Source organism: Scyliorhinus canicula, chromosome 11, assembly GCF_902713615.1.
Source record: "Scyliorhinus canicula chromosome 11, sScyCan1.1, whole genome shotgun sequence".
Taxonomy (NCBI): Eukaryota; Metazoa; Chordata; class Chondrichthyes; order Carcharhiniformes; family Scyliorhinidae; genus Scyliorhinus; species Scyliorhinus canicula.
In genome coordinates, this window is record NC_052156.1 from 161227928 (window position 1) to 161250189 (window position 22262).

The 22262-nt window shown below is 45.5% G+C and overlaps 1 protein-coding gene across 1 annotated transcript in view; it reads right to left on the reverse strand.

The window, feature by feature from the left end:
- The window catches only part of gata3 (GATA binding protein 3), a 48097-nt gene extending 38212 nt beyond the window's left edge, over positions 1 to 9885 (reverse strand). The window contains 1 exon segment of the mRNA XM_038811877.1: positions 9787 to 9885. The gene's annotated coding sequence lies outside the window, so the exon portion shown is untranslated.
- Positions 9886 to 22262: the final 12377 nt, after the last annotated feature.

The window sequence follows — 22262 nt, forward strand, 5'->3', positions numbered from 1 at the left end:
CAGTGTAAAATACCTGCCCAATCCCCACAGTTAACAGGGTAATATACCTGCCCAATCCTCCCAGTAAACAGTGTAATATACCTGCCCAATCACTCCCAGTAAACAGTATAATATACCTGCCCAATCACTCCCAGTAAACACTGTAATATACCTGCCCAATCTCCCCCAGTAGTGTAATATACCTGCCCAATCCCCCCTAGTAAACCGTGTAATATACCTGCCCAATCCCCCCCAGTTAACAGTGTAATATACCTGCCCAATCCCCCCCAGTAAACAGTGGAATATACCTGCCCAATCCCCCCACTAAACAGTGTAATATACCTGCCCAATCCCCACAGTTAACAGTGTAATATACCTGCCCAATCCTCCCAGTAAACAGTGTAATATACCTGCCCAATCACTCCCAGTAAACAGTGTAATATACCTGCCCAATCACTCCCAGTAAACACTGTAATATACCTGCCCAATCTCCCCCAGTAGAGTAATATACCTGCCCAATCCCCCCAGTAAACACTGTAATAAACCTGCCCAATCCCAGCAGTAAACACTGTAATATACCTGCCCAATCCCCCCAGTATACAGTGTAATATACCTGCCCAATCCCCCCAGTAAACATTGTAATATACCTGGCTAATCCCCCCGCAGTAAACTGTGTAATATACCTGCCCAACCAGCCCCAGTAAACTGTGTAATATACTGGCCCAATCCCCCCCAGTAAACAGTGTAATATACATGCCCAATCCCCACAGTAAACAGTGTAATATACCTGCCCAATCCCACCAGTAAACAGTGTAATATACATGCCCAATCCCCACAGTAAACAGTGTAATATACATGCCCAATCCCCCCAATAAAGAGTGTAATATACCTGCCCAATCCCAGCCCCCGTAAACAGTGTAATATACCTGCCCAATCTCCCCCAGTAGTGTAATATACTTGCCCAATCCCCCCAGTTAACAGTGTAATATAACTGCCCAACCCCCAGTGAACAGTGTAATATACCTGCCCAACCCACCCCCACATTAAACAGTGTATTGTACCTGCCCAATCCCCCCATAAACAGTGTAATATAAATGCCCAACCCCCAGTAAACAGTGTAATATACCTGCCCAATCCCCCCAGTAAACAGTGTAATATACCTGCCCAATCCCACCAGTAAACACTGTAATATACCGGCCCAGTTCCACCCCCCTCCCCTCCCCCACCCCCACCCCCCCCCCCCCCCCCCGCCGGTAAACACTGTAATATACCTGCCCAATCCCCCCAGTAAACACTGTAATATACCTGCCCAAACCCCCAGTAAACAGTGTAATATACCTGCCCAATTCCCACCAGTAAAGAGTGTAATATACCTGCCCAATCCCCCCAGTAAACAGTGTAATATACCTGCCCAATCCCCCCCACCCCCCCAGTAAACAGTGTAATATACCTGCCCAATCCTCCAAGTAAACACTGTAACATACCTGCCCAGTTCCCCCCCCCCCCCCCCCCGGTAAACACTGTAATATACCTGCCCAATCCCCCCAGTAAATACTGTAATATACCTGCCCAATTCCCACCAGTAAACAGTGTAATATACCTGCCCTATCCCCCCAGTAAACAGTGTAATATACCTGCCCAATTCCCCCCCCCCCCCTCCCCCGGTAAACACTGTAATATACCTGCCCAATCCCCCACTAAACACTGTAATATACCTGCCCAAACCGCCAGTAAACAGTGTAATATACCTGCCCAATTCCCACCAGTAAACAGTGTAATATACCTGCCCAATCCCCCCAGTAAACAGTGTAATATACCTGCCCAATCCCCCCCCCCCCCCCCAGTAAACAGTGTAATATACCTGCCCAATCCCCCCAGTAAACAGTGTAATATACCTGCCCAATCCCCCCAGTGAACACTGTAATATACCTGCCCAGTTTCCCCCCCCCCCCCCCCCCGGTAAACACTGTAATATACCTGCCCAATCCCCCCAATAAATACTGTAATATACCTGCCCAAACCCCCAGTAAACAGTGTAATATACCTGCCCAATCCCCCCAGTAAACAGTGTAATATACCTGCCCAATCCCCCCAGTAAACAGTGTAATATACCTGCCCAATCACCCCAGTGAACAGTGTAATATTGCTGCCCAATCCCCCCAGTAAACACTGTAATATACTTGTCCAATTCCCCCAGTAAACAATGTAATTTACCTGCCCAATCCCCCCAGTGAACAGTGTACTATACCGGCCCAATCCCCCCACTAAACTTGTAATATACCTGCCCAATCCCCCGAGTAAACAGTGTAATATGCCTACCCAATCCCCCCAGTAAACAGTGTAATATACCAGCCCAATCCGCTCCCAGTAAACAGTGCAAAATAGCTGCCCAATCCCCCCCCCCCCAGTAAAAGGTGTAATATACCTGCACAATTCCCCCCCCCCCCCCGTAAACAGTGTAATATACCAGCCCAATCCGCTCCCATTAAACAGTGCAAAATAGCTGCCCAATCCCCCCCCCCCAGTAAACGGTGTAATATACCTGCACAATTCCCCCCCCCCAGTAAACAGTGTAATATACCTGCCCAATCCCACCAGTAAACAGTGTAATATACCCGCCCAATCCCCCCAGTAATCAGTGTAATATACCTGCCCAGTCCCCCCAGTAGAGTGTAATATACCTGCCAAATCCCCCCCCAGTAATGTGTGTAATATACCTGCCCAATCTCCCCAGTAAACCCTGCAATATACCTGCAAAATCTACGCCCCCATCAACAGTGTAATGTTCCTGCCCAATCCCCCCAGTAAACAGTGTAATATACCTGCCGAATCCCCTCCAGTAAACAGTGAAATATAACTGCCAAACCGCCCCCCCCAGTAAACACTGTAATATTCCTGCCTAATCCCCCCCCCCCCCAGAAAACAGCGTAATATACCTGCCCAATCCCCCATGTTAACAGTGTAATATACCTGCCCAATCCCCAGTAAACAGTGTAATATACCTGCCCAATCCCCCTAGGTTAACAGTGTAATATACCTGACCAATCCCCCCAGTAAACACTGTAATATACCTGCCCAATCCCCCCTAGTAAACAGTGTAATATGCCAGCCCAATCCCCCTAGTAAACAGTGTAATATATCTGCCCAATCCCCCCAGTAAAGAGTGTAATATACCTGCCCAATCCCCCCAGTATACAGTGTAATATACCTGCCCAATCCCCCCAGTAAACAGTGTAATATACCTGCCCAATCCCCCCCAGTAAACAGTGTAATATACTTGTCCAATCCCCCCCAGTAAACAATGTAATATACCTGCCCAATCCCCCCAGTGAACAGTGTACTATACCTGCCCAATCCCCCCAGTAAACATGTAATATACCTGCCCAATCCCCCCCAGTAAACAGTGTAATATACCTGTCCAATCCCCCCCCCCAGTAAACACTATAATATTCCTGCCCAATCCCCCGAGTAAACACTGTAATATACCTGCCCAATCCCCCCCCCCCATTAAACAGTGTAATATACCTGCCCAACCCCAGTAAACAGTATAATATACCTACCCAATCCCCCCAGTAAACAGTGTAATATACCTACCCAATCCCCCCAGTCAACAGTGTAATATACCTACCCAATCCCCCCAGTAAACAGTGTAATATACCTGCCCAATCCCCCCAGTAAACAGTGCAATATAGCTGCCCAATCCCCCCCCAGTAAACAGTGCAATATACCTGCCCACTCCCCCCAGTAAACAATGTAATATACCTGCCCAATCCCCCCCAGTAAACAGTGTAATATACCTGCCCAATCCCCCCAGTAATCAGTGTAATATACCTGCCCAATCCCCCCAGTAGAGTGTAATATACCTGCCAAATCCCCCCTCAGTAATGTGTGTAATATACCTGCCCAATCTCCCCAGTAAACCCTGCAATATACCTGCCCAATCTCCGCCCCCATCAACAGTGTAATGTTCCTCCCAATCCCCCCAGTAAACAGTGTAATATACCTGCCGAATCCCCCCCAGTAAACAGTGAAATATAACTGCCAAACCGCCCCCCAGTAAACACTGTAATATTCCTGCCTAATCCCCCCCAGTAAACAGTGTAATATACCTGCCCAACCCCCAAGTTAACAGTGTAATATACCTCCCCAATCCCCCCAGTAAACAGTGTAATATACCTGCCCAATCCCCCCAGTAAACAGTGTAATATACCTGCCGAATCCTCCTAGGTTAACAGTGTAATATACCTGCCCAATCCCCCCATTAAACACTGTAATATTCCTGCCCAATCCCCCCTAGTAAACAGTGTAATATGCCAGCCCAATCCCCCTAGTAAACAGTGTAATATACCTGCCCAATCCCCCCAGAAAAGAGTGTAATATACCTGCCCAATCCCCCCAGTATACAGTGTAATATACCTGCCCAATCCCCCCCCCAGTAAACAGTGTAATATACCTGCCCAATCCCCCCCAGTAAACAGTGTAATATACCTGCCCAATCCCCCCCAGTAAACAGTGTAATATACCTGCCTAATCCCCCCCAGTAAACAGTGTAATATACCTGCCCAATCCCCCCCAGTAAACAGTGTAATATACCTGCCCAATCCCCCCCAGTAAACAGTGTAATATACCTGCCGAATCCCCCCCAGTAAACAGTGTAATATACCTGCCCAATCCCCCCAGTAAACAGTGTAGTATACCTGCACAATCAACCCCGTAAACAGTATAATATACCTGCCAAATCCCCCGCAGTAAACACTGTAATTAACCTGCCCAATCACTCCCAGTAAACACTGTAATATACCTGCCCAACCCCCCCCCCCAGTAAACACTGGAATATACCTGCCCACCCCCCCCCCCCAGTAAACACTGTAATATACCTGCCCAATCCCACAGTAAACAGTGTAATATACCAGCCAATCCCCCCCGTAAAGACTATAATATACCTGCCGAAACCCCCCCCCGTAAACAGTGTAATATACATGCCCAACCCCCCGCCCAGTAAACACTGTAAATAACCTGCCCAACCCACCCCCCCCAGTAAACAGTGTAATATAGCTGCCCAATCCCACAGTAAACAGTGTAATATACCTGCCCAATCCCCCCCCCCCAGTATAACTGCCCAACCCCCCAGTAAACAGTGTAATATACCTGCCCAATCCCCCCCAGTAAACACTGTAATATACCTGCCCAATCCCCCCAGTAAACAGTGTAATATATCTGCCCAATCCCCCCCAGTAAACACTGTAAATAACCTGCCCAATCCCCCCCCCCAGTAAACAGTGTAATATACCTGCCCAATCCCCCCAGTAAACACTGTAATATACCTGCCCAATCCCCCCAGTAAACACTGTAATATACCTGCCCAACCCCCCCAGTAAACACTGTAATATACCTGCCCAATCCCCCCAGTAAACACTGTAATATACCTGCCCAATCACCCCCAGTAAACAGTGTAATATACCAGCCCAATCCCCCCAGTAAAGACTATAATATACCTGCCGAATCCCCCCCCCCGTAAACAGTGTAATATACATGCCCACCCCCTCCAGTAAACACTGTAAATAACCTGCCCAACCTCCCCCCCCCCCCCCAGTAAACAGTGTAATATAGCTGCCCAATCCCCCAGTAAACAGTGTAATATACCTGCCCAATCCCCCCCAGTAAACAGTGTAATATGCCTGCCCATTCCTCCCCAGTAAACAGTGTAATATACCTGCCCAATCCCCCCAGTAAACAGTGTAATATACCTGCCCAATCACCCCCAGTAAACAGTGTAATATACCTCCCAAATCACGCGCAGTAAACACGGTAATAAACCTGCCCAATCCCCCGCAGTTAACAGTGTAATATACCTGCCCAATCACCCCCAGTAAACAGTGTAATATACCTGCCCAATCACCCCCAGTAAACACTGTAATATACCTGCCCATTCCTCCCCAGTAAACAGTGTAATATACCTGCCCATTCCTCCCCAGTAAACAGTGTAATATACCTGCCCAATCACCCCGAGTAAACAGTGTAATATACCTGCCCATTCCTCACCAGTAAACAGTGTAATATTCCTGCCAAATCCCCCGCAGTAAACACTGTAATTAACCTGCCCAATCACCCCCAGTAAACACTGTAATATACCTGCCCAACCCCCCCCCCCAGTAAACAGTGTAATATACCTGCCCAATCACCCACAGTAAACGGTGTAATATACCTGCCCACCCCCCCCCCCAGTAAACACTGTAATATACCTGCCCAATCCCACAGTAAACAGTGTAATATACCAGCCCAACCCCCCCAGTAAAGACTATAATATACCTGCCGAATCCCCCCCCCCGTAAACAGTGTAATATACATGCCCCCCCAGTAAACACTGTAAATAACCTGCCCAACCTCCCCCCCCCAGTAAACAGTGTAATATAGCTGCCCAATCCCCCAGTAAACAGTGTAATATACCTGCCCAATCCCCCCAGTAAACAGTGTAATATACTTGCCCAATCCCCCCCAGTAAACAGTGTAATATACCTGCCCAATCCCCCCCAGTAAACAGTGTAATATGCCTGCCCATTCCTCCCCAGTAAACAGTGTAATATACCTGCCCAATCCCCCCAGTAAACAGTGTAATATACCTGCCCAATCACCCCCAGTAAACAGTGTAATATACCTCCCAAATCACGCACAGTAAACACTGTAATAAACCTGCCCAATCCCCCGCAGTTAACAGTGTAATATACCTGCCCAATCACCCCCAGTAAACACTGTAATATACCTGCCCATTCCTCCCCAGTAAACCGTGTAATATACCTGCCGATTCCTCCCCAGTAAACAGTGTAATATACCTGCCCAATCACCCCCAGTAAACAGTGTAATATACCTGCCCATTCCTCCCCAGTAAACAGTGTAATATTCCTGCCAAATCCCCCCCAGTAAACAGTGTAATATACCTGCCCAATCACCCCCAGTAAACACTGTAATATACCTGCCCAACCCCCCCCCAGTAAACAGTGTAATATACCTGCCCAATCACCCACAGTAAACGGTGTAATATACCTGCCCCCCCCCCCAGTAAACACTGTAATATACCTGCCCAATCCCACAGTAAACAGTGTAATATACCTGCCCAATCCCACAGTAAACAGTGTAATATACCTGCCCAATCTCCCCCCCCCAGTATACCTGCCCAACCTCCCAGTAAACAGTGTAATATACCTGCCAAATCCCCCCCAGTAAACAGTGTAATATACCTGCCCGATCCCCCCAGTAAACAGTGTAAATAACCTGCCCAACCTCCCCCCCCCCAGTAAACAGTGTAATATAGCTGCCCAATCCCCCAGTAAACAGTGTAATATACCTGCCCAATCCCACAGTAAACAGTGTAATATACCTGCCCAATCTCCCCCCCCCCAGTATACCTGCCCAACCTCCCAGTAAACAGTGTAATATACCTGCCAAATCCCCCCCAGTAAACAGTGTAATATACCTGCCCGATCCCCCCAGTAAACAGTGTAATATATCTGCCCAATCCCCCCCAGTAAACAGTGTAATATACCTGCCCAATCTCCCCCCCCCCCCCACAGTAAATAGTGTAATGTACCTGCCCAATCCCTCGAGTAAACAGTGTAATATACCTGCCCAATCCCCCACAGTAAACAGTGTAATATACCTGCCCAATCCCCCCAGTAAACAGTGTAATATACCTGCCCAATCCCCCCAGTAAACAGTGTAATATACCTGCCCAATCCCCCCAGTAAACAGTGTAATATACCTGCCCAATCCCCCCAGTAAACAGTAATATACCTGCCCAATCCCCCAGTAAACAGTGTAATATACCTGCCCAAGCCCCCCAGTAAACAGTGTAATATACCTGCCCAACCCCCTCCCCCCAGTAAACAGTGTAATATACCTGCCCAATCCCCCACAGTAAACAGTGTAATATACCTGCCCAATCCCCCCAGTAAACAGTGTAATATACCTGCCCAATCCCCCCAGTAAACAGTGTAATATACCTGCCCAATCCCCCCCAGTAAACAGTGTAATATACCTGCCCAATCCCCCCAGTAAACAGTAATATACCTGCCCAATCCCCCAGTAAACAGTGTAATATACCTGCCCAAGCCCCCCAGTAAACAGTGTAATATACCTGCCCAACCCCCTCCCCCCCAGTAAACAGTGTAATATACCTGCCCAACCCCCTCCCCCCCCAGTAAACACTGTAAATAACCTGCCCAATCCCTCCCTCCAGTAAACCGTGTAATATACCTGCCCAATCCCCCCCAGTAAACAGTGTAATATACCTGCCCAACCCCTCCCCCAGCAAACAGTATAATATACCTGCCCAACCCCCCCTCAGTAAACAGTATAATATACCTGCCCAACCCCCCCTCAGTAAACAGTATAATATACCTGCCCAACCCCCCCTCAGTAAACAGTGTAATATACCGCACTCCCCCAGTAAACAGTGTAATATACCTGCCCAATTTCCCTCAGTCAACAGTGTAATATACCTGCCCACCACCCCAGTAAACAGTGTAATATTCCTGCCAAATCCCCCCCCAGTAAACAGTGTAATATACCTGCCCACCCCCCCCAGTAAACACTAATATACCAGCCCAATCCCCCCCCCCCCCCCCCAGTAAACACTGTAATATAACTGCACTACGTCCTCCCCCCAGTAAACAGGTCATATTCAGATAATAACTTACACTGTAACACAACAGATCGATTGATCAATTATATACTCTAATAAACCCACCCGCAAAAATATGACTTGCTATATTTAGCATATAGTGAGCCTGAGCCTGTTCACCTACATTTGGAAATCGACGTGAAATGAACATCTAGGTTGTTAAGTATCAGACGGGCCAGTGATTCTGATTGCGTTCGTATCTGGAAGTTTTAGTTTCGAGGCCGGGTCTATAATCAAACTCAATCTCATCTTCTATTCTCTTCTAATAGTGCATTCTGCCTGTGAACTCTATCCATTTCATCCGTCCATATTCATTAAATGTGTCCCATTCCCGCACAACAGAAAGACTCCCGCCCCAGTCATTATCATTTTCTAACTGGTCTCACATCACATAAGGTTTTTAGTTGTTTTGAAATCAGGCAATTATATTTCTATATCTGCTCAATTCCCAAACACCTCCTTGAGTTCGAATGATTGACTGTAGGTATGAATTAATGTGGATTAGTTTCACAGTCTGTAATGCACCCTTTGTACAAGGGGTATTGATGAGATCAATTGCATTGTAGGGAGGGTCTTCAAATCCTGACTGAAATTAAGTTCTGGCGGGATTTAATTCGAAGGTCAGAACCACGATTCATTCCGATCGGTTTCACCTCACGCACATTTACTCAAACCTGACTTTTATGTTTTGAAGACGATAGTGAGATCTGATGGCCACATTGTCCGGGGCGAATTGCATTTTCGAAATCCTTCCTCCCATTATGTTTGAGAATGGCGTTTTAATTCCAATCAAACCGTCCTACGCAAAACCCCCATCACTTAGTTGAATTGCAAAGTGATCGATAATCCAGGCAGTCCCGATCCCGGGGCTGTGAAATCGACATTTGAGGGACAGCGCATTCTGAGCAGAATCAGGGAATAACTTCACTACAAAAATCAGCTTGCTATTTCGAGAAGAAAATGAAGCTCACAGCCGATCCAGAGAAGACCTTTCCTAATCCCATATTATTCTTTATTCAACCGAAGGAGCAAACTGTTGTCAATGTAACTCTCCACCCCGTTTGAGTGCCTTTGGGGCTGGCCCCACTCCACGTGGAGAAGATGTTGAGAAAATATAAATATTTACTGACCTCTTGAGCTCTTGTGTGGAGTCTGGCGCTAGCAGCTCGCTGTGAAGGTTTTTTCTCCCTCTCTCCCCTGATCTCGCTCCCAAAACGTACCGCACAGTGACAGACAGACAGACGTGTAATGTGCAATGAAAGGCAGTCTCGCTATTTCAACCAGGAGTAACTCTTCATTGAGCCGTGCCCGCTCACGTAAAGCCAGCCTCCAGAAGTTTTCTTCCGGGTTGTTAAGGTAGCTCAGGTCAAGATGAAGACTGACCATCACACCACACGATCAAATCTTCATTTAAATGGGTTTCGAAGGGGGGAAGGGTTGGGGGGGGGGGGGGGGGTGCAATGGCACAAACGTGTTGTTTTATAAACGAGATTGTGATGTCAGGAAGGATTATTATCTGTCTGGTACAAATTATTCCATGTTAATTTACTGCAATACAATATATTTTTTTAAACAGATCAAATGTTTTAAGTGTCCATGAACGAAAGTTGTCGCCGGTTCTATTAAATAGATCATCGTACAAAAATCACACAGGATTGCTTTAATCTAATCTCTACATTCTGACTCAGAAACCTCGCTCTACCTTAAACTAGCAGCTACCGACGAATGGATCAAATGGTCCATTATTTTGGTTTGATCATGTTTTTTCCCCAGCCTGAATATTCATACGCAAACTTTCTTATTAAACTTATCGCCAAAAGTGATCGCGCTTTTGATCGCCATAAAACCCTCAATCTTCAGTCTCGCCAGCGGTCACTGGATGGAATCCATCAAACTAGACAAGGGAATGCTCCTAATGTACCGCTTTTGAATCGATGTCTTTAATGAAAAGATAATCTTTCAGAAGTGCTGCTGACTGATGGTATCTTTGCAAAAAACGTGAAGATTTTGTTACACCCGGAGTAGAATTTTCTTCACACTAAATTACAGCTGATATTGAGGAATAAAAAAAAGTGTTTTTATTTCCAAGGTGTGATCAGAATAATGATACATTTAATACTGGGTTTTAGTCCTGATGATATCCGGCCACTTTCACACCAGCTTTCGCCCTCTCAATGTCAAATATTGGCCCATTTTTCCTCGGCGTGTGTCACACTTATTTGTTACTTTAGAACTGGGGGTAATAAATCGGGCGGTGGCTGATTAAAAACCCCCGCCGGACTGTTGAAAGGAGCGTTATTATCGCTCATTGTATCTCCTGGTGTGCTAAACGTAAACTGATCGCTGCAATTTCGACCCTAGCCAAGCGAATTCAATCAAGCTAATAGATTAAAGATAATTACGGGAACAAACAATTTCAAAAACAGTGAAGAGAATTGCAGATTTTTTTCCCCCAAAATAAAATTCAGGGAAGGTCACGAGCCGGGCATAGAATAAATCGACTTGAGGTTTTTTTCAGGACACGTTGCCATCTCTCACTCCCTCTACACTCATTCAGCTTGGACAACAATGGTGAGCGACGCGCCGTGTGGGGGAATCCGTTAGCTGAGCGCAGTTCTCCAGGTCCTGTTGTTTGCAGGCAAACAAGAGATCGAGCATCATTATTTATTATCACACACCGACTTTGTCTTTTTCAGATTGAAATCACAAAACGAGGAGTTACACGTTAGATCAGGAAGACGGAACACGTAGACATGGGGGGGGGGGGGGGGGGGAGGTGATGCTTTTTAATATGTATTAATTTTCTGTGACCATTTTCAGAAATAGTTCTTCTTCACCCCCCCCCCCCCCCCCCCCAACCAGAATGTGCTTGGCACCAGTTTGATGCAGCAGCATATTTGAATTGACCGTGTTATGGAAACGATTGGAGCCGGAATGCACTCGCAGTTCGGGGCCAGGGTCTCAATACTGCAAGAGCGACCAGAGGCAGTGAAGAGTTTGTGCCATGGTTCAAAAAGGCAATTTGGGCGATCTGAGTGATAGTACTTGACGCACGTTAGTGTGGGTAAGATTTTAGTCACTGTGGATCCAACACACTAGGCGCTGTTCCTTTGTGTTGTAACAACCGCCCACTAATCCGTCAGCCTTGTTTGCTTTTTATCTGCTTTTTTGTGTGTGTCTGGGGGGGGGGGGGGGGGGGGTCATTTTGGGCATCTTCAATAGACATTACACGAGTTACGAGAGGGAAACTGCGATTTGAAACACACATTCGCCTCTCCCAAATTAAATTTGTGAAGCCATACAATAACGAAATGTATGAATGTCCTGATGTAATATTCCTGGAATAAGGATGGATGAAGATGATATACTTACAACCTGTAACTGCACATGAGATTTGCTGCAATATGGATTCTACACGATTTTTAAAAAAATGTGCGAGAATCGTTCTTTTCCCTCCTATCCGAATAGATGGTTATACACGTCGGGGGGCATTGCATTAGTGTTATTTCCTTTCCAGAACGTCTACATGAGCTAATTGGCATTAATTAATCAATTTATTTTTTTACAAATTTAGGTTACCCAATTCATTTTTTCCAATTAAGGGGAAATTTAGCGTGTTCAATCCACCTACCGTGCACATCTTTGGGTTGTGGAGGAGAAACCCATCTAAACCCGGGGAGAAGCTAATTGCCATTAATAATGTTATTATCAAATCGATGAAACGCAGCCAATGATAAGAAAATGGCCAGGTCTGCCAAGCTATGAACAATTATTGGAAACTTTTTGATAGAACGAGTTTATGATTGATGACCACTTCTAACCCATCCCAGGACCGCTCAGGGAGGGGGGGGGGGGGGGTGGGACACGCCACTATAATTTCATTTGGAATAGCTCACCCTCAAAACCACTCAATTTGTCAACAGCAAATGTTTCTCAGGGGGGGGGGGGGGGAGAACAAGAGGGAGATAAAAGTCCGAATAATTATATGACTCCAATATCCCGGCCCTCCAGATGTTTTTATCTTTATCTGCTCATCTGTGGGTAAACGATGTGATCAACCGTAGGCATCTGATTCGTGAAGGGAGATCTTAATACCACCCGAATGTATCCCTCCAAACGGCGTTGAGTCTCAAGCTAAGGTGATAACAGCAACACACACACGAAAAAAAATTGTCAATTTTCCTCCCCCACCACCACCCCCGCCCGTGACGCAGAGGCTGAAAATTTAATTAAATTGTGTTAATACCGACAATTTTTCATCTGGGCTGCGTTGGGTTTTTTTTCCTGGCGTTCTTGGGTTTGACTTTTTAAATATTAGTGAAGGTGGCGAATTATAAATTACTTGCTCCTTATCTGTGCTGCTCACGGAGCCAGGATAAGAAGGCCTGATTAAGAAAGAAGTCAGGGCCAACGTCGTATTCATAATGATTTCGAATAATGCAGCCTTATCTCGGCACTGCAGATAATCAGCCTTTCAACTCGCGATGTTTTGTTACATCGGGTAATTTATTGCATCTAATACATCACAATGAATCTGATGTAAAAATGCGATGGTCACTGTTGTAAAGTCCCCTATTTTTCATCCACGGGGTAGTGAAATGCCTTGCGATTTTAATTGGGAAAATACAGTAGATCTGATAAGGGCAATAATCTGCCTTTGAGTGCTCTAGTGCTGTTTAATTAGTGTGTCAATTTCCAGCCTGAAATTAACAAGATCGACCTGAAATTGTACGCTCCCATCACATCCTCCTCCTCCCCCCCCCCCCCCCCCCCCATACACAACCTTTCCCAAAAAAAAACGCCGCAAGATATTTTCACCATTAGCCTGCGGGGCCAGAAATACCGATTTTTTATGAAACCAATAAATAAACAATGGGAAATGTGAGAAACATCAAAGGGTGAGCGCTTCATTCAGATCGCGCTCGAATATTCCGCCGTGCGGGGTTAAATAGCGAGGTTAGTCAATCCACCAAATATTTCCTTCCCTTCCCTGGATTTTCGACCATTGTGGCAGACATTTAAGCGGGTTCGAGGGTAAAACAGTCAACACACGTTTGATGCGATCCTCAAATATCATCACATTGCTCTTCCCAAAAGACGGCGCAAATCTAACTGAAGTTCCACAAATTAATTGTGGACTCTCCCTGTCTGTATATACATATAAGATATGCACACACACACATATATATATATATTATATTAAACAGTATGCAGAATCTCGTTTCCTATTACTCTTGGATATCTTCATAGGTGCCTATGATTGTTGTGAAACATATAGAAGTATTGTCATTGATTATCAAAACAAATGCAAAATCTAGAGATAGGCTTTGTTACAAATTGGACGAGTCTGTGGCGGCGCTCAGTGAAGAAGCAGATCCCCTGTTTCTTTGTTTCTTGATCTATTGATCCTGCTGAGGACACTTTGCGCCCCCCCCCCCCCCCCCCCTTTGCACTGAATACCTGCCAGACGAACGCCTATAGAAATTCTGTCTCCGTTTTTTTTAAACACACCAGCTTTTGCGTCTGTTCGTATTTCATTCACTGATTGAATATTGTGTTCAAAAGCCGGTGTTAGCTGTAAAAATGCACTGGCTGAACAGTAAGGTAATCTAGAACAACAACACCCACACACACTGATCTCTGCATAATTAGCCATTAACTTCAGCATTTCCACACACATTTTAACGTGGCTTTTTGCCTGATAATCGCCCGTCCCTATTTGGCTCATTGACATTGGCCATTCCGCGCCAGGTCTGCGAGTAACGGGACCCCGTGCGTGTTGTTCACTATACCCGGCGAGTGACTTTATGAAGGAGAATCATTTGAAACAATTAAAATCTTCAGGAACCTCGTCCGCTTCGATTAGCCCTCTGTCAACTCGGCCGAATTAAGAAGTGTCGCGCCGACACTGGCACGAGATATACACAAACATTCACCCACACGTTAAATACCACACTTGAGCAAATGTTTATTCATTATCCATGCCCCACAGAATCATTGCAGATTTTGAAATTAGCTCCACGTATTTAACCCGCATTTTCGTCCATTTGCCAGCAATAAATTTGCATGATATTTGCAACTTTAATTAATGGATGCTCATCTTCCTCTCTGTCCCTGTCTCCCGCGCCTCTACTTCTCAATCCCTGCATTTGTTCGTCCCCCGTCCCCCTCCTCTCACCCTGGCCATCTTATTTGTGTTTAAAACAAAAGCCAGCCCTCCGTCAGGATGAACCCGTCAGCAATTGATTTCTGATATTAAAGTTCTCACTGTGTTTGATTTTTTTTTACAAAAGGCATTCATCTGCATGGGAGCATCATCGGATAGTCCTGCCGGCACTTCACCCTATTTGACAGTGTAAGGGTGGTCTATGATTCAAAGGGCGATTGCACAGCAGGTGCTATTCGACGGCAGTCACTGCACATAGACTCACAATGGTAAAACATATAGTTGTGTTGGAGTCAGGAATTGGGGATTAAATATATTTAGCGAGAGTTTCAGTGTTTATAGAGGACATTTGTGTCGCCTCCTCTTTGTTCTTGCCCCCCCCCCCCCCTCCCCCCACCCCCACATACACACACATATTGTGTGAGGGGGAGCCAATCTCATATTGGACACAATCAATTTCTTGGCAGCCCCGATTCCAAATCAAACAGTTTCCACCGGGGTCGCTGGTCGATCGATTTCACCTCCCTTGAACTGACAAAAGTGTAGATCATTGCAGATCTCAGGACTCAGATTCTTTCTGGTTCCAATGGACCATTGGAATATGAGGAGAAAGAACTGACCGCCCCTTCTAACACACCTTAGGTGTATTATCAACCGCGGTGATAAACATGAGGAAATGGTGTTTTGCACAGCAGTTATGTGTGGAACGTATGATGTGCGTCTCTGTAAAAGTTTGTACGATTCGGAGGCGAGCAGAGGCGCTCAAGTTAACTTTAACCAACACGGGGAAATAAAAGCAGTGTTCACACCGGAATAAAAAGGTTGCTAAGGATACTTAGGAATTGGACTTGTATGTGGAAACGAACTGGGGTCGATGGCATCCACCGCACATGAAGCAGATACATATTGCATTGTCCTTTAATCTTCCTTTATCTGATCATATTAAAATACCTTTACATGATTCATACGAATTTAAATAATATTTAATGCAACCAGAGCGTCAGTATGCATTTAATATTGCGACATCTGCCAATCTAATTGTCGCAGCGATTTAAAACATAATCTGGTGCTCCATTGGAGTGCAGCATTGATAAACTAAGTTTTTCTTTTAAAGTGAAATACTCAGCTACATTGTGATTGGTGCAAGACTAAACAATGCTGCGATTTTTACTCTGCTCTGTGCAGACTGCTTCCAGTTTTGCCCCGTTCGGGAATTCATTAAAGTATTATTAGAGAGTCTTTAAGCGGCTTAGTGAATGGCTGTTTGTGGAGATTCGGGGACTCCAGTGAAAGGGGGGACTCGGTTTCACTGCAATCGCTGGAACAAATAGATGCCGTTTAGCGTTTACACCCCGGCTGGCGACGGCTTGTCGGTGGCTTGCTCAGAGACTTGCCTTTCTGCGCGTCTAAAATGTCCTCAACTCTTTACAGAGCCCAACTTCGAAGCTATCGGATTCTACTGATCGCCCTCATTTCCCAAGGCTCTGGTTACAGCAAGGAGTTGTCCGAATTTCACTTACTGCTGCGAGATTCTCAATGTGTGTCAACGACCCCGATATCAAATGGCTGGGGAGGGAGGGGGTCCACCGAATTTCGTTAACCTCTGTGTGTGTGGGGAGGGGAGGGGGGGGGGAGTAAGAATTCCGCTGAAATAAACTGAACCCCCTCCCCCATGAAACACAAACTCTTCAGGATTTTAAATGCTATCATTAGCCGAACCAAAACCCGCACATGTAGCTCCTGTTCATTAAGAATATTGAAGTTCATGGGGAGGAAAGTTTTATATTGACACAGGAGCGATAACATTGCGTTCTTGGAAGTTTGTCACTGATTCTTCAGAAAGGAGCTTAAACAAATGATAATATTGGAATGAACTCCCACACCTCGTCCGTTATATGGTCCATGGGGTTTATTCCATTATCTGAATAGCTGTAGGTGTAGATGCAATTAAATGTGTATACACTCAACTGGAACATACGTGCACATCATTTTGTTAAAAGACAAATAATAATCTTTATTATTGTCACAAGTAGGCTTACATTAACATTGCAATGAAGTTACTGTGAGAATCAACTGTGCTCCCTGGAAGACGCAAGTGCACACACACACACACACACTCATTGTCTTGTTTCAATATTTTAAACGATTGAACCCGCAAATTCATTATTCGTGCATCGGGCACCCCGAGAGCGGGGAAGAGTTGCACCCGGGATTGCTGGAGTTGCCAACGATCCGTAACGAAGAGGAATCTTGAAGTGGCTGGGGCAGCAGGCACACATTTCCAGTTCTCCAGTGTGAAGTGGTGTGAACATTTGGAGCATCCATTTAGCGAAACTGGACAACTGACTTTCTAATATGTCCCTTCTTGTTCAATTCGCAAAGCTCTCACGTTATCTAGCACCGGGCAATGATTCAATATACTAAAAAATATATACCATAAACTATGATGAGGAAAATACACAGGAGGAACAGAAAGTCCTGTCCAGTGTATTCTAGATATGTTGGGTTTGTTACACTTATCGCGCAATATTGGCCATACTGTCTGTATTGTCTTGCCCCCCCAATATACTGGAGGCACAGAGCTGAAAGAGTTAAGTCTAGGCTGCGGGGCGTGATGGTCATCAAGCTGGATTTGGCTCCCGCCGGCATCAAATGATCTAAATAAATCTTAAATAAATACATGAACGGCAAATCTGTAGGCATATTGGAGTTAATGTCGTTCAAAGGCTTACATGACATATTGTTAGGGGTTGGAGCCAGTGCTGGGGAAGCGGCAGATTAGCTTTGACACCGTACGTTAGAAATAGATGAGAGTGCAGGAGTTGTACCCTTGGGGTTGTGAAGTGCCCCCTACCCTCCCCAAAATAACTAACTTAAACGATAGGATTTAGGGAAAAGCAAATTCGACCGTCGTATTTCTTGTGGCCAAGACTCTCTGATTGACATCCAGCACCGCGGATCGGGTTAATCCTGTCTCCACTTCTGCGTTTTCATAACTCATTTATCCCTCCTAGATTATGACTTTGATCGTTACCATGGAGAAAGCGATAGGACTAAGCCATTTCCATGTCTGTAAGGAGACCATTATTCCGCATGCATAGGCCATTTTCAAAAAGGTCGTCACAAAGTCATCGGCCACTGAACAGGTTTACACACTGGGTTTTATTTTCCTCTCCCTGTCACACACAGATACACACACAAACCCATTCAATACAAATGTGCTTTGCATCTTTTCAATAAATAAGTGTGACAGCCTTTTAAGGCAGAACAGAGGGGGAAACAAACGGTAATTTAGCAAGCTCGTGCATAATCATCCGTTTATTCACCGCAAATAAATAGTTGGTTTGGTCTTTACAGTGTGGGAATGATGTTCAAAGAGTCTGGAATTAAACACAACCATTTAATGACCTGTTGTACGAGTCTGTAAAATTCAGATATAATATAAATATAATTATTTATCCTTATTAGTGCTTGATGGAGTTTTTGACATAGAAGATTCACAGATACACAGACACACATTCACACGCGCACTCACACACAGACACAGACAGCCACACACACATACAGACACACCTAGACACAGACACACACACAGACACCCACGCACTCACAGATACACAGGCACTCACACACAAAAATACACATAGACACACACACACAGACACGCGCACTCACACACACAGACACACACACATAGACACAAAGGCACAGACACTCGAACACACTCTCACACAAGCATGCACAAAGCCATACATACTCACAGACACACATAAACAGACACACACACAGACACACACAAACATACATACACATACACACACAGACAGATATCCACACAGACACACACGTGGAGACACACAAAGATACACACAAACAGACTAGATACACAGACAGTGATACAGACACACACAGACGCACAGGAACACACACAGACAGACTAGACACATACAGTCATACATACGCGCACACAAACACATACACAGAAACACAAAGACACACACACAGATATACACGCACAGATACACACACGTATCTGAATTTATTCTTACAATATGTTGATCTCTACGCATCTCGGTACTGAGCGGACAGGGCTTACAAAACAGACAGTGCGCTGTGACTGTCACTAACGTGTTATTTTTCGAGGAGATAGACACTGTGCCAAGGTGTGCCAGTGTGTTAGTAAAACATAAACATGCCGCTTACGGTGGATTTATTTGCACAAAACATTTGAATAATTTTAGAATGGTTCATTTTTGCTATTCTTTCATCAAATTGAAGCGGCTGTAACAGGGCTCTTATCGTTCGATCCCCAACTTATTCAGAATGATATCACTGTCAAAATGCGGGGGGGGGGGGGGGGGGGGAGACAATTACAACCACTTTCTCCCTGTTTTCTTAGTAAACCTTGGACGCAGAAAGGCGTCTGCTGCCTTTTTAATGTAATAAACGCCCTTTGCACTAATTGATGGGCACCCAATACTTCATTCCTGATAAAGCCTTTGAGAGTAATGCTGATGTTTAGTGGGGGCCTGATAACATTTTGTTAACAAGTAGATAACAGAATAGCAAGATACGTTTGTTGAGCTGGTTTCAGATAACGGGGCTGCGTGACTCCATGATAAGTTCTCCTTTTGTAAATGACGGCGAATGGGGGCGCGACCAATCCCCCTCTTCCAATTTGTCACGAAACTGTATCAAAAACATCTTCCCGGGGAATGCAGAAGATTTTCAGTATGCGAAATTGCGTGCCATGTATTGTTACAGGGATTTATAAGGGGCGTATTTGGTTTTGCAATATTCGTACATCAGAGCAGCTTCCTAATCGATAAAGTACTGGATGAGTGAGCGGCTGAATATTTCTGTGGGAATGCGGGTGTACATACCAGGACCTGGAATCAACCAGCTAAATAAACTGATGCAATTTAAACCCAGTTTAGCAGTGAAGTTTAATTCGGGTGCAAATCGGGACTAAGTGATAAATCTGATGTTTTTTTCTGATTGTATTGCAGACTGACCCTATGCAGTCTTCTCACAATTATTGTCATTTAGTGTAAGCTTTCCCGGGAGGAGTGTGCGCAAATATATTCGCAGAACCCAATGGGCTGCGCCCCATTATGCTTTCAAGAAAATATAGTTCTGAACGAACGTTATCGAGGTGTTGGGGGGCGGGGCGTTTCAACAGTTGAGCTGTTGCGATTTATTATTTTTGTTGATGTTTCGGATTACAATCCAGCCTGTCAGACAACCGGGTGTATTGTCTGTTTATCTGTTTCAACGTGATCCACTTATCTTTCAGTTGCTTGGCGGCCCACAGTCAGATCAGAGAGACCTCCCCCTCCCTTTCCCTTGTTTTACAGCTGCCCTCCTCCCCTCTCACAGTTGGCTACTGGCTCTGCAATCGCGCTGGAGCACAGCAGATGGCGCTCTGCTCTCTGCTCTGCGTTCTAACCCTTCCAATGTGACATGCCCCCAGTCTGCTCCCTGGACTCGAACTGCGGGCCCCTTGTCACACCTTGCTTGCCAAGTTGGGGTCCTTCAGTTGGAGAAGCAGATTCCCTAAATGCCCCATAAGACCATAAATGCCTTATGAGCAGAATTAGTCCACTTGGCCCATCGAGTCTGCTCCGCCATTCAATCATGGCTGATATTTTTCTCATCCCCATTCTCCTGCCTTCTCCCCATAACCCCTGATCCCCTTATTAATCAAGAATCTATCTCTGTCTTAAAGACACTCAGAGTATTGGCCTCCACAGCCTTCTGCGGTAAAGAGTTCCACAGATTCACCACCATCTGGCTGAAAAAATTCCACCTCATCTCTGTTTTAAAGTATCGTCCGTTTAATCTGAGATGGTGTCCTCTGGTTCTAGTTTTTCCTCCAAGTGGAAACATCCTCTCCACGTCCACTCTATCCAGGCTTTGCAGTATCTTGTACATTTCAATAAGAACCCCCCTCATCCTTCTAAACTCCAACGAGTACAGACCCAGAGTCCTCAAACGTTTCTCATACGACAAGTTCTTAATTCCAGGGATCATTATTATGAACCTCCTCTGGACCCTTTCCAAGGCCAGCACATCCTTCCTTAGATATGGGGCCCAAACTGCTCACAATACTCCAAATGGGGTCTGACCAGAGCCTTATACAGCCTCAGAAGTACATCCCTGGTCTTGTATTCTAGCCCTCTTGACATGAATGCTAACATTGCATTTGCCTTCTTAACTGCTGACTGAACCTGCACATTAACCTTAAGAGAATCGTGAACAAGGACTGCCAAGTCCCTTTGTGCTTCTGCTTTCTGAAGCATTTCCCCATTTAGAAAATAGTCTATGCCTAGATTCCTCCTTCCAAAGTGCATAACCTCACACATTGTATTTCATTTGCCACTTCATTGCCCACTCTCCTAGCTCATCCAAGTCCTTCTGCAGCCCCATTGCTTCCTCAATACTACCTGTCCCTCTACAGATCTTTGTATCATTTGCAAACTTAGCAACAGTGCCTTCAGTACCTTCTTCCAGATCATTAATGTATATTGTAAAAAATTATGGCCACAGCACAGACCCCTGAGGCACACTACTAGTCACCAGCTGCCATTCTGAAAAAGACCCCTTTGTCCCCACACTTTACCTTCTGCCAGTCAGCCAATCCTCGATCCATGCCAGGATCTTACCCTTAGCACCATGGGCTTTTAACTTATTAACAGTCTCCTATGCAGCACCTTGTCAAACGCCTTCTGGAAATCTAAATAAATCACGTCCACTGAAAAAAAAAGAAATGAAAATTGCTTGTTGTCACAAGTAGGCTTCAACAAAGTTACTGTGAATCGCCCCTAGTCGCCACATTCCGGCGCCTGTTTGGGGAGGCTGGTATGGGAATTGAACCATGCTGCTGGCCTGCCTTCGACTGCTTTAAAAGCGAGCAATTTAGCCCAGTGTGCTAAACCAGCCCCTTTGATTCAACCCAACCCACTGATTCTCCCTTGTCTAACTTGCTTGTTACCTCCTCAAAGAACTCTAACAGATTTGTCAGACATGACCTCCCTTTGGCAATGCCGTGCTGACTCGGTCCTATTTAACGATGCACTTCCAAGTGCTTCGCGATCTCATCTTTAATAACAGACTCTAAAATCTTAACAATGACCGATGTCAGGCTAACCAGCCTATAATTTCCCATCTTCTGTCTCCCTCCCTTCTGAAACAGTGGTGTTACGTTAGCCACTTTCCAGTCCTCTGGGATCCTGCCTGCCTCCAGTAATTCCTGAAAGATCATCACTAATGCCTCCACAATTTCCTCAGCTATCACTTTTAGGACCCTGGGGTGTAGTCCATCCGGTCCAGGTGACTTATCCCCCTTCAAACCTTTCAGTTTCCTCAGAACCTTCTCCTTAGTAATGGTCACTGCACTCACCTCTGCCCCCTGGTTCTCCTGGAGCTCCGACATCCCAC